Genomic DNA, 12284 nt, shown 5'->3' with positions numbered 1-12284 from the left:
TTGTTTGCTGCTCTGGTGGTGACTTTGTCTCTGTTGCTATTTGTAGCCAGCTTACAGCTAGATGAGGAAAAGGCGGCAGGCAGGCAGCACTGTGGCCAAGGCTCACCGCAAGCTGAACAAGCGCCAGCGAACGGCAGGTGAGTAGCTGGGCGCCCATTCTGGTTATCGCTTCTCGGCCTTTTGGCTAAGATCAAGTGTAGTATCTGTTCTTATCAGTTTAATATCTGATACGTCCCCTATCTGGGGACCATATATTAAATGGATTTTTGGAACAGGGAGATGGAAGAAGAGCTTGCTCTGTCCACTCCACGCATTGACCTGGTATTGCAGTACCTCCAGGACCGGTGCACCTCTCTTATGCTGGTTAAAAAATAGATTTTTTGATTGAACAAAAAATGCAAAAAGCCACTGGACTCTCACTTGGCGAGAACGAAGGCAAACTTGTTCTCCTTCTTCCTTCCTTCCCTGCTTTTTTCTCTGTTCTGTCTAAGTGCGAGCTCTGCCTCCCCCTGTCTGCGGCATGGCATGATGCCTGAATGAAGCCTGGACGGAACGGACCAAAAACATGACATTCCTTGAATTATGGACACTTGTAGCAATGTTTGTTAACTGTTATTGTTTCGTTTGGATTGATCGCTAGTCTGATTGTTATTCTCTATCATGTGCTGTGCACGATGCAATTCTGTTCACCTGATCCCATGTATTTATTTAATCATTGTTATCATGTAAATCTGTGTAATCACTTCATGGAATAAAAGTGTCCAGTACATATCCATTGTGAAGAAGTCAGAGTATGTATTGCTGGCTGGCTGGCTGGCTGGCTGGCTGGCTGGCTGGCTGGCTGGCTGGCAGCGTGCATTATCAGTGTTGGAAAAGTGGGCGGGATTAATTATGCAAATTTGCTGCAGCCTGCAGCATGCTGGTCTTTGCAATGACAGCACAAACGTTTTGGAGGGAAATCTGAGCAACATCTAGGTTATCAATCAATTAAAAGTTTAATTAATTGCATTATTGAGTGATTGCGAGCAATCAGCAGCAGGTGGTGCTTAATTGCTTGCTCTATCTACCCTACTTGCAGCTGAAGAGGAACAGACAGACCAGGTGATCCAGCAACCTCGTTAGGCACCTTATCAGCGGTAGCAGCTGAGCAGGAGAGACAGAGGTGCAAGGTATGTCTGGAGGGGAGGGGGAGGAATGAATGGACAAGGTTAAGAAGGGGAGCTGGGTTTCAAGGGTTTAGAGGTTGTTTGCTGCTCTGGTGGTGACTTTGTCTCTGTTGCTATTTGTAGCCAGCTTACAGCTAGATGAGGAAAAGGCGGCAGGCAGGCAGCACTGTGGCCAAGGCTCACCGCAAGCTGAACAAGCGCCAGCGAACGGCAGGTGAGTAGCTGGGCGCCCATTCTGGTTATCGCTTCTCGGCCTTTTGGCTAAGATCAAGTGTAGTATCTGTTCTTATCAGTTTAATATCTGATACGTCCCCTATCTGGGGACCATATATTAAATGGATTTTTGGAACAGGGAGATGGAAGAAGAGCTTGCTCTGTCCACTCCACGCATTGACCTGGTATTGCAGTACCTCCAGGACCGGTGCACCTCTCTTATGCTGGTTAAAAAATAGATTTTTTGATTGAACAAAAAATGCAAAAAGCCACTGGACTCTCACTTGGCGAGAACGAAGGCAAACTTGTTCTCCTTCTTCCTTCCTTCCCTGCTTTTTTCTCTGTTCTGTCTAAGTGCGAGCTCTGCCTCCCCCTGTCTGCGGCATGGCATGATGCCTGAATGAAGCCTGGACGGAACGGACCAAAAACATGACATTCCTTGAATTATGGACACTTGTAGCAATGTTTGTTAACTGTTATTGTTTCGTTTGGATTGATCGCTAGTCTGATTGTTATTCTCTATCATGTGCTGTGCACGATGCAATTCTGTTCACCTGATCCCATGTATTTATTTAATCATTGTTATCATGTAAATCTGTGTAATCACTTCATGGAATAAAAGTGTCCAGTACATATCCATTGTGAAGAAGTCAGAGTATGTATTGCTGGCTGGCTGGCTGGCTGGCTGGCTTGGCTGGCTGGCTGGCTGGCTGGCAGCGTGCATTATCAGTGTTGGAAAAGTGGGCGGGATTAATTATGCAAATTTGCTGCAGCCTGCAGCATGCTGGTCTTTGCAATGACAGCACAAACGTTTTGGAGGGAAATCTGAGCAACATCTAGGTTATCAATCAATTAAAAGTTTAATTAATTGCATTATTGAGTGATTGCGAGCAATCAGCAGCAGGTGGTGCTTAATTGCTTGCTCTATCTACCCTACTTGCAGCTGAAGAGGAACAGACAGACCAGGTGATCCAGCAACCTCGTTAGGCACCTTATCAGCGGTAGCAGCTGAGCAGGAGAGACAGAGGTGCAAGGTATGTCTGGAGGGGAGGGGGAGGAATGAATGGACAAGGTTAAGAAGGGGAGCTGGGTTTCAAGGGTTTAGAGGTTGTTTGCTGCTCTGGTGGTGACTTTGTCTCTGTTGCTATTTGTAGCCAGCTTACAGCTAGATGAGGAAAAGGCGGCAGGCAGGCAGCACTGTGGCCAAGGCTCACCGCAAGCTGAACAAGCGCCAGCGAACGGCAGGTGAGTAGCTGGGCGCCCATTCTGGTTATCGCTTCTCGGCCTTTTGGCTAAGATCAAGTGTAGTATCTGTTCTTATCAGTTTAATATCTGATACGTCCCCTATCTGGGGACCATATATTAAATGGATTTTTGGAACAGGGAGATGGAAGAAGAGCTTGCTCTGTCCACTCCACGCATTGACCTGGTATTGCAGTACCTCCAGGACCGGTGCACCTCTCTTATGCTGGTTAAAAAATAGATTTTTTGATTGAACAAAAAATGCAAAAAGCCACTGGACTCTCACTTGGCGAGAACGAAGGCAAACTTGTTCTCCTTCTTCCTTCCTTCCCTGCTTTTTTCTCTGTTCTGTCTAAGTGCGAGCTCTGCCTCCCCCTGTCTGCGGCATGGCATGATGCCTGAATGAAGCCTGGACGGAACGGACCAAAAACATGACATTCCTTGAATTATGGACACTTGTAGCAATGTTTGTTAACTGTTATTGTTTCGTTTGGATTGATCGCTAGTCTGATTGTTATTCTCTATCATGTGCTGTGCACGATGCAATTCTGTTCACCTGATCCCATGTATTTATTTAATCATTGTTATCATGTAAATCTGTGTAATCACTTCATGGAATAAAAGTGTCCAGTACATATCCATTGTGAAGAAGTCAGAGTATGTATTGCTGGCTGGCTGGCTGGCTGGCTGGCTGGCTGGCAGCGTGCATTATCAGTGTTGGAAAAGTGGGCGGGATTAATTATGCAAATTTGCTGCAGCCTGCAGCATGCTGGTCTTTGCAATGACAGCACAAACGTTTTGGAGGGAAATCTGAGCAACATCTAGGTTATCAATCAATTAAAAGTTTAATTAATTGCATTATTGAGTGATTGCGAGCAATCAGCAGCAGGTGGTGCTTAATTGCTTGCTCTATCTACCCTACTTGCAGCTGAAGAGGAACAGACAGACCAGGTGATCCAGCAACCTCGTTAGGCACCTTATCAGCGGTAGCAGCTGAGCAGGAGAGACAGAGGTGCAAGGTATGTCTGGAGGGGAGGGGGAGGAATGAATGGACAAGGTTAAGAAGGGGAGCTGGGTTTCAAGGGTTTAGAGGTTGTTTGCTGCTCTGGTGGTGACTTTGTCTCTGTTGCTATTTGTAGCCAGCTTACAGCTAGATGAGGAAAAGGCGGCAGGCAGGCAGCACTGTGGCCAAGGCTCACCGCAAGCTGAACAAGCGCCAGCGAACGGCAGGTGAGTAGCTGGGCGCCCATTCTGGTTATCGCTTCTCGGCCTTTTGGCTAAGATCAAGTGTAGTATCTGTTCTTATCAGTTTAATATCTGATACGTCCCCTATCTGGGGACCATATATTAAATGGATTTTTGGAACAGGGAGATGGAAGAAGAGCTTGCTCTGTCCACTCCACGCATTGACCTGGTATTGCAGTACCTCCAGGACCGGTGCACCTCTCTTATGCTGGTTAAAAAATAGATTTTTTGATTGAACAAAAAATGCAAAAAGCCACTGGACTCTCACTTGGCGAGAACGAAGGCAAACTTGTTCTCCTTCTTCCTTCCTTCCCTGCTTTTTTCTCTGTTCTGTCTAAGTGCGAGCTCTGCCTCCCCCTGTCTGCGGCATGGCATGATGCCTGAATGAAGCCTGGACGGAACGGACCAAAAACATGACATTCCTTGAATTATGGACACTTGTAGCAATGTTTGTTAACTGTTATTGTTTCGTTTGGATTGATCGCTAGTCTGATTGTTATTCTCTATCATGTGCTGTGCACGATGCAATTCTGTTCACCTGATCCCATGTATTTATTTAATCATTGTTATCATGTAAATCTGTGTAATCACTTCATGGAATAAAAGTGTCCAGTACATATCCATTGTGAAGAAGTCAGAGTATGTATTGCTGGCTGGCTTGGCTGGCTGGCTGGCTGGCTGGCTGGCTGGCTGGCTGGCAGCGTGCATTATCAGTGTTGGAAAAGTGGGCGGGATTAATTATGCAAATTTGCTGCAGCCTGCAGCATGCTGGTCTTTGCAATGACAGCACAAACGTTTTGGAGGGAAATCTGAGCAACATCTAGGTTATCAATCAATTAAAAGTTTAATTAATTGCATTATTGAGTGATTGCGAGCAATCAGCAGCAGGTGGTGCTTAATTGCTTGCTCTATCTACCCTACTTGCAGCTGAAGAGGAACAGACAGACCAGGTGATCCAGCAACCTCGTTAGGCACCTTATCAGCGGTAGCAGCTGAGCAGGAGAGACAGAGGTGCAAGGTATGTCTGGAGGGGAGGGGGAGGAATGAATGGACAAGGTTAAGAAGGGGAGCTGGGTTTCAAGGGTTTAGAGGTTGTTTGCTGCTCTGGTGGTGACTTTGTCTCTGTTGCTATTTGTAGCCAGCTTACAGCTAGATGAGGAAAAGGCGGCAGGCAGGCAGCACTGTGGCCAAGGCTCACCGCAAGCTGAACAAGCGCCAGCGAACGGCAGGTGAGTAGCTGGGCGCCCATTCTGGTTATCGCTTCTCGGCCTTTTGGCTAAGATCAAGTGTAGTATCTGTTCTTATCAGTTTAATATCTGATACGTCCCCTATCTGGGGACCATATATTAAATGGATTTTTGGAACAGGGAGATGGAAGAAGAGCTTGCTCTGTCCACTCCACGCATTGACCTGGTATTGCAGTACCTCCAGGACCGGTGCACCTCTCTTATGCTGGTTAAAAAATAGATTTTTTGATTGAACAAAAAATGCAAAAAGCCACTGGACTCTCACTTGGCGAGAACGAAGGCAAACTTGTTCTCCTTCTTCCTTCCTTCCCTGCTTTTTTCTCTGTTCTGTCTAAGTGCGAGCTCTGCCTCCCCCTGTCTGCGGCATGGCATGATGCCTGAATGAAGCCTGGACGGAACGGACCAAAAACATGACATTCCTTGAATTATGGACACTTGTAGCAATGTTTGTTAACTGTTATTGTTTCGTTTGGATTGATCGCTAGTCTGATTGTTATTCTCTATCATGTGCTGTGCACGATGCAATTCTGTTCACCTGATCCCATGTATTTATTTAATCATTGTTATCATGTAAATCTGTGTAATCACTTCATGGAATAAAAGTGTCCAGTACATATCCATTGTGAAGAAGTCAGAGTATGTATTGCTGGCTGGCTGGCTGGCTGGCTGGCTGGCTGGCTGGCTGGCTGGCTGGCTGGCAGCGTGCATTATCAGTGTTGGAAAAGTGGGCGGGATTAATTATGCAAATTTGCTGCAGCCTGCAGCATGCTGGTCTTTGCAATGACAGCACAAACGTTTTGGAGGGAAATCTGAGCAACATCTAGGTTATCAATCAATTAAAAGTTTAATTAATTGCATTATTGAGTGATTGCGAGCAATCAGCAGCAGGTGGTGCTTAATTGCTTGCTCTATCTACCCTACTTGCAGCTGAAGAGGAACAGACAGACCAGGTGATCCAGCAACCTCGTTAGGCACCTTATCAGCGGTAGCAGCTGAGCAGGAGAGACAGAGGTGCAAGGTATGTCTGGAGGGGAGGGGGAGGAATGAATGGACAAGGTTAAGAAGGGGAGCTGGGTTTCAAGGGTTTAGAGGTTGTTTGCTGCTCTGGTGGTGACTTTGTCTCTGTTGCTATTTGTAGCCAGCTTACAGCTAGATGAGGAAAAGGCGGCAGGCAGGCAGCACTGTGGCCAAGGCTCACCGCAAGCTGAACAAGCGCCAGCGAACGGCAGGTGAGTAGCTGGGCGCCCATTCTGGTTATCGCTTCTCGGCCTTTTGGCTAAGATCAAGTGTAGTATCTGTTCTTATCAGTTTAATATCTGATACGTCCCCTATCTGGGGACCATATATTAAATGGATTTTTGGAACAGGGAGATGGAAGAAGAGCTTGCTCTGTCCACTCCACGCATTGACCTGGTATTGCAGTACCTCCAGGACCGGTGCACCTCTCTTATGCTGGTTAAAAAATAGATTTTTTGATTGAACAAAAAATGCAAAAAGCCACTGGACTCTCACTTGGCGAGAACGAAGGCAAACTTGTTCTCCTTCTTCCTTCCTTCCCTGCTTTTTTCTCTGTTCTGTCTAAGTGCGAGCTCTGCCTCCCCCTGTCTGCGGCATGGCATGATGCCTGAATGAAGCCTGGACGGAACGGACCAAAAACATGACATTCCTTGAATTATGGACACTTGTAGCAATGTTTGTTAACTGTTATTGTTTCGTTTGGATTGATCGCTAGTCTGATTGTTATTCTCTATCATGTGCTGTGCACGATGCAATTCTGTTCACCTGATCCCATGTATTTATTTAATCATTGTTATCATGTAAATCTGTGTAATCACTTCATGGAATAAAAGTGTCCAGTACATATCCATTGTGAAGAAGTCAGAGTATGTATTGCTGGCTGGCTGGCTGGCTGGCTGGCTGGCTGGCTGGCTGGCTGGCTGGCAGCGTGCATTATCAGTGTTGGAAAAGTGGGCGGGATTAATTATGCAAATTTGCTGCAGCCTGCAGCATGCTGGTCTTTGCAATGACAGCACAAACGTTTTGGAGGGAAATCTGAGCAACATCTAGGTTATCAATCAATTAAAAGTTTAATTAATTGCATTATTGAGTGATTGCGAGCAATCAGCAGCAGGTGGTGCTTAATTGCTTGCTCTATCTACCCTACTTGCAGCTGAAGAGGAACAGACAGACCAGGTGATCCAGCAACCTCGTTAGGCACCTTATCAGCGGTAGCAGCTGAGCAGGAGAGACAGAGGTGCAAGGTATGTCTGGAGGGGAGGGGGAGGAATGAATGGACAAGGTTAAGAAGGGGAGCTGGGTTTCAAGGGTTTAGAGGTTGTTTGCTGCTCTGGTGGTGACTTTGTCTCTGTTGCTATTTGTAGCCAGCTTACAGCTAGATGAGGAAAAGGCGGCAGGCAGGCAGCACTGTGGCCAAGGCTCACCGCAAGCTGAACAAGCGCCAGCGAACGGCAGGTGAGTAGCTGGGCGCCCATTCTGGTTATCGCTTCTCGGCCTTTTGGCTAAGATCAAGTGTAGTATCTGTTCTTATCAGTTTAATATCTGATACGTCCCCTATCTGGGGACCATATATTAAATGGATTTTTGGAACAGGGAGATGGAAGAAGAGCTTGCTCTGTCCACTCCACGCATTGACCTGGTATTGCAGTACCTCCAGGACCGGTGCACCTCTCTTATGCTGGTTAAAAAATAGATTTTTTGATTGAACAAAAAATGCAAAAAGCCACTGGACTCTCACTTGGCGAGAACGAAGGCAAACTTGTTCTCCTTCTTCCTTCCTTCCCTGCTTTTTTCTCTGTTCTGTCTAAGTGCGAGCTCTGCCTCCCCCTGTCTGCGGCATGGCATGATGCCTGAATGAAGCCTGGACGGAACGGACCAAAAACATGACATTCCTTGAATTATGGACACTTGTAGCAATGTTTGTTAACTGTTATTGTTTCGTTTGGATTGATCGCTAGTCTGATTGTTATTCTCTATCATGTGCTGTGCACGATGCAATTCTGTTCACCTGATCCCATGTATTTATTTAATCATTGTTATCATGTAAATCTGTGTAATCACTTCATGGAATAAAAGTGTCCAGTACATATCCATTGTGAAGAAGTCAGAGTATGTATTGCTGGCTGGCTGGCTGGCTGGCTGGCTGGCTGGCTGGCTGGCTGGCTGGCAGCGTGCATTATCAGTGTTGGAAAAGTGGGCGGGATTAATTATGCAAATTTGCTGCAGCCTGCAGCATGCTGGTCTTTGCAATGACAGCACAAACGTTTTGGAGGGAAATCTGAGCAACATCTAGGTTATCAATCAATTAAAAGTTTAATTAATTGCATTATTGAGTGATTGCGAGCAATCAGCAGCAGGTGGTGCTTAATTGCTTGCTCTATCTACCCTACTTGCAGCTGAAGAGGAACAGACAGACCAGGTGATCCAGCAACCTCGTTAGGCACCTTATCAGCGGTAGCAGCTGAGCAGGAGAGACAGAGGTGCAAGGTATGTCTGGAGGGGAGGGGGAGGAATGAATGGACAAGGTTAAGAAGGGGAGCTGGGTTTCAAGGGTTTAGAGGTTGTTTGCTGCTCTGGTGGTGACTTTGTCTCTGTTGCTATTTGTAGCCAGCTTACAGCTAGATGAGGAAAAGGCGGCAGGCAGGCAGCACTGTGGCCAAGGCTCACCGCAAGCTGAACAAGCGCCAGCGAACGGCAGGTGAGTAGCTGGGCGCCCATTCTGGTTATCGCTTCTCGGCCTTTTGGCTAAGATCAAGTGTAGTATCTGTTCTTATCAGTTTAATATCTGATACGTCCCCTATCTGGGGACCATATATTAAATGGATTTTTGGAACAGGGAGATGGAAGAAGAGCTTGCTCTGTCCACTCCACGCATTGACCTGGTATTGCAGTACCTCCAGGACCGGTGCACCTCTCTTATGCTGGTTAAAAAATAGATTTTTTGATTGAACAAAAAATGCAAAAAGCCACTGGACTCTCACTTGGCGAGAACGAAGGCAAACTTGTTCTCCTTCTTCCTTCCTTCCCTGCTTTTTTCTCTGTTCTGTCTAAGTGCGAGCTCTGCCTCCCCCTGTCTGCGGCATGGCATGATGCCTGAATGAAGCCTGGACGGAACGGACCAAAAACATGACATTCCTTGAATTATGGACACTTGTAGCAATGTTTGTTAACTGTTATTGTTTCGTTTGGATTGATCGCTAGTCTGATTGTTATTCTCTATCATGTGCTGTGCACGATGCAATTCTGTTCACCTGATCCCATGTATTTATTTAATCATTGTTATCATGTAAATCTGTGTAATCACTTCATGGAATAAAAGTGTCCAGTACATATCCATTGTGAAGAAGTCAGAGTATGTATTGCTGGCTGGCTGGCTGGCTGGCTGGCTGGCTGGCTGGCTGGCTGGCTGGCTGGCTGGCAGCGTGCATTATCAGTGTTGGAAAAGTGGGCGGGATTAATTATGCAAATTTGCTGCAGCCTGCAGCATGCTGGTCTTTGCAATGACAGCACAAACGTTTTGGAGGGAAATCTGAGCAACATCTAGGTTATCAATCAATTAAAAGTTTAATTAATTGCATTATTGAGTGATTGCGAGCAATCAGCAGCAGGTGGTGCTTAATTGCTTGCTCTATCTACCCTACTTGCAGCTGAAGAGGAACAGACAGACCAGGTGATCCAGCAACCTCGTTAGGCACCTTATCAGCGGTAGCAGCTGAGCAGGAGAGACAGAGGTGCAAGGTATGTCTGGAGGGGAGGGGGAGGAATGAATGGACAAGGTTAAGAAGGGGAGCTGGGTTTCAAGGGTTTAGAGGTTGTTTGCTGCTCTGGTGGTGACTTTGTCTCTGTTGCTATTTGTAGCCAGCTTACAGCTAGATGAGGAAAAGGCGGCAGGCAGGCAGCACTGTGGCCAAGGCTCACCGCAAGCTGAACAAGCGCCAGCGAACGGCAGGTGAGTAGCTGGGCGCCCATTCTGGTTATCGCTTCTCGGCCTTTTGGCTAAGATCAAGTGTAGTATCTGTTCTTATCAGTTTAATATCTGATACGTCCCCTATCTGGGGACCATATATTAAATGGATTTTTGGAACAGGGAGATGGAAGAAGAGCTTGCTCTGTCCACTCCACGCATTGACCTGGTATTGCAGTACCTCCAGGACCGGTGCACCTCTCTTATGCTGGTTAAAAAATAGATTTTTTGATTGAACAAAAAATGCAAAAAGCCACTGGACTCTCACTTGGCGAGAACGAAGGCAAACTTGTTCTCCTTCTTCCTTCCTTCCCTGCTTTTTTCTCTGTTCTGTCTAAGTGCGAGCTCTGCCTCCCCCTGTCTGCGGCATGGCATGATGCCTGAATGAAGCCTGGACGGAACGGACCAAAAACATGACATTCCTTGAATTATGGACACTTGTAGCAATGTTTGTTAACTGTTATTGTTTCGTTTGGATTGATCGCTAGTCTGATTGTTATTCTCTATCATGTGCTGTGCACGATGCAATTCTGTTCACCTGATCCCATGTATTTATTTAATCATTGTTATCATGTAAATCTGTGTAATCACTTCATGGAATAAAAGTGTCCAGTACATATCCATTGTGAAGAAGTCAGAGTATGTATTGCTGGCTGGCTGGCTGGCTGGCTGGCTGGCTGGCTGGCTGGCTGGCTGGCTGGCAGCGTGCATTATCAGTGTTGGAAAAGTGGGCGGGATTAATTATGCAAATTTGCTGCAGCCTGCAGCATGCTGGTCTTTGCAATGACAGCACAAACGTTTTGGAGGGAAATCTGAGCAACATCTAGGTTATCAATCAATTAAAAGTTTAATTAATTGCATTATTGAGTGATTGCGAGCAATCAGCAGCAGGTGGTGCTTAATTGCTTGCTCTATCTACCCTACTTGCAGCTGAAGAGGAACAGACAGACCAGGTGATCCAGCAACCTCGTTAGGCACCTTATCAGCGGTAGCAGCTGAGCAGGAGAGACAGAGGTGCAAGGTATGTCTGGAGGGGAGGGGGAGGAATGAATGGACAAGGTTAAGAAGGGGAGCTGGGTTTCAAGGGTTTAGAGGTTGTTTGCTGCTCTGGTGGTGACTTTGTCTCTGTTGCTATTTGTAGCCAGCTTACAGCTAGATGAGGAAAAGGCGGCAGGCAGGCAGCACTGTGGCCAAGGCTCACCGCAAGCTGAACAAGCGCCAGCGAACGGCAGGTGAGTAGCTGGGCGCCCATTCTGGTTATCGCTTCTCGGCCTTTTGGCTAAGATCAAGTGTAGTATCTGTTCTTATCAGTTTAATATCTGATACGTCCCCTATCTGGGGACCATATATTAAATGGATTTTTGGAACAGGGAGATGGAAGAAGAGCTTGCTCTGTCCACTCCACGCATTGACCTGGTATTGCAGTACCTCCAGGACCGGTGCACCTCTCTTATGCTGGTTAAAAAATAGATTTTTTGATTGAACAAAAAATGCAAAAAGCCACTGGACTCTCACTTGGCGAGAACGAAGGCAAACTTGTTCTCCTTCTTCCTTCCTTCCCTGCTTTTTTCTCTGTTCTGTCTAAGTGCGAGCTCTGCCTCCCCCTGTCTGCGGCATGGCATGATGCCTGAATGAAGCCTGGACGGAACGGACCAAAAACATGACATTCCTTGAATTATGGACACTTGTAGCAATGTTTGTTAACTGTTATTGTTTCGTTTGGATTGATCGCTAGTCTGATTGTTATTCTCTATCATGTGCTGTGCACGATGCAATTCTGTTCACCTGATCCCATGTATTTATTTAATCATTGTTATCATGTAAATCTGTGTAATCACTTCATGGAATAAAAGTGTCCAGTACATATCCATTGTGAAGAAGTCAGAGTATGTATTGCTGGCTGGCTGGCTGGCTGGCTGGCTGGCTGGCTGGCTGGCTGGCTGGCAGCGTGCATTATCAGTGTTGGAAAAGTGGGCGGGATTAATTATGCAAATTTGCTGCAGCCTGCAGCATGCTGGTCTTTGCAATGACAGCACAAACGTTTTGGAGGGAAATCTGAGCAACATCTAGGTTATCAATCAATTAAAAGTTTAATTAATTGCATTATTGAGTGATTGCGAGCAATCAGCAGCAGGTGGTGCTTAATTGCTTGCTCTATCTACCCTACTTGCAGCTGAAGAGGAACAGACA

General features: G+C 46.4%; 10 non-coding genes across 10 annotated transcripts; all 10 read left to right on the top strand.

The window, feature by feature from the left end:
- The first annotated feature begins 164 nt into the window (after window positions 1-164).
- LOC134584077 (U2 spliceosomal RNA) lies at window positions 165-355 on the top strand. The gene has a single exon (XR_010086421.1). It is a non-coding gene; the product is annotated as a U2 spliceosomal RNA (small nuclear RNA).
- Window positions 356-1407: 1052 nt separating this feature from the next.
- Window positions 1408-1598, top strand: LOC134584075 (U2 spliceosomal RNA). The gene has a single exon (XR_010086420.1). It is a non-coding gene; the product is annotated as a U2 spliceosomal RNA (small nuclear RNA).
- Window positions 1599-2651: 1053 nt separating this feature from the next.
- Window positions 2652-2842, top strand: LOC134584073 (U2 spliceosomal RNA). The gene has a single exon (XR_010086419.1). It is a non-coding gene; the product is annotated as a U2 spliceosomal RNA (small nuclear RNA).
- A 1036-nt stretch (window positions 2843-3878) lies between these two features.
- On the top strand, window positions 3879-4069 carry LOC134584072 (U2 spliceosomal RNA). The gene has a single exon (XR_010086418.1). It is a non-coding gene; the product is annotated as a U2 spliceosomal RNA (small nuclear RNA).
- A 1053-nt stretch (window positions 4070-5122) lies between these two features.
- On the top strand, window positions 5123-5313 carry LOC134584071 (U2 spliceosomal RNA). The gene has a single exon (XR_010086417.1). It is a non-coding gene; the product is annotated as a U2 spliceosomal RNA (small nuclear RNA).
- Window positions 5314-6369: 1056 nt separating this feature from the next.
- LOC134584070 (U2 spliceosomal RNA) lies at window positions 6370-6560 on the top strand. The gene has a single exon (XR_010086416.1). It is a non-coding gene; the product is annotated as a U2 spliceosomal RNA (small nuclear RNA).
- Window positions 6561-7612: 1052 nt separating this feature from the next.
- LOC134584069 (U2 spliceosomal RNA) lies at window positions 7613-7803 on the top strand. The gene has a single exon (XR_010086415.1). It is a non-coding gene; the product is annotated as a U2 spliceosomal RNA (small nuclear RNA).
- Window positions 7804-8855: 1052 nt separating this feature from the next.
- Window positions 8856-9046, top strand: LOC134584068 (U2 spliceosomal RNA). Its single transcript, XR_010086414.1, has one exon. It is a non-coding gene; the product is annotated as a U2 spliceosomal RNA (small nuclear RNA).
- Window positions 9047-10106: 1060 nt separating this feature from the next.
- Window positions 10107-10297, top strand: LOC134584067 (U2 spliceosomal RNA). Its single transcript, XR_010086413.1, has one exon. It is a non-coding gene; the product is annotated as a U2 spliceosomal RNA (small nuclear RNA).
- Window positions 10298-11353: 1056 nt separating this feature from the next.
- On the top strand, window positions 11354-11544 carry LOC134584066 (U2 spliceosomal RNA). The gene has a single exon (XR_010086412.1). It is a non-coding gene; the product is annotated as a U2 spliceosomal RNA (small nuclear RNA).
- The last annotated feature ends 740 nt before the right edge of the window (window positions 11545-12284 follow it).

Source organism: Pelobates fuscus, chromosome 13 (assembly GCF_036172605.1).
Source record: "Pelobates fuscus isolate aPelFus1 chromosome 13, aPelFus1.pri, whole genome shotgun sequence".
Lineage (NCBI taxonomy): Eukaryota > Metazoa > Chordata > Amphibia > Anura > Pelobatidae > Pelobates > Pelobates fuscus.
Note: the sequence above shows the minus strand (reverse complement) of the source record. Positions and strands in the feature narration are given on the sequence as shown.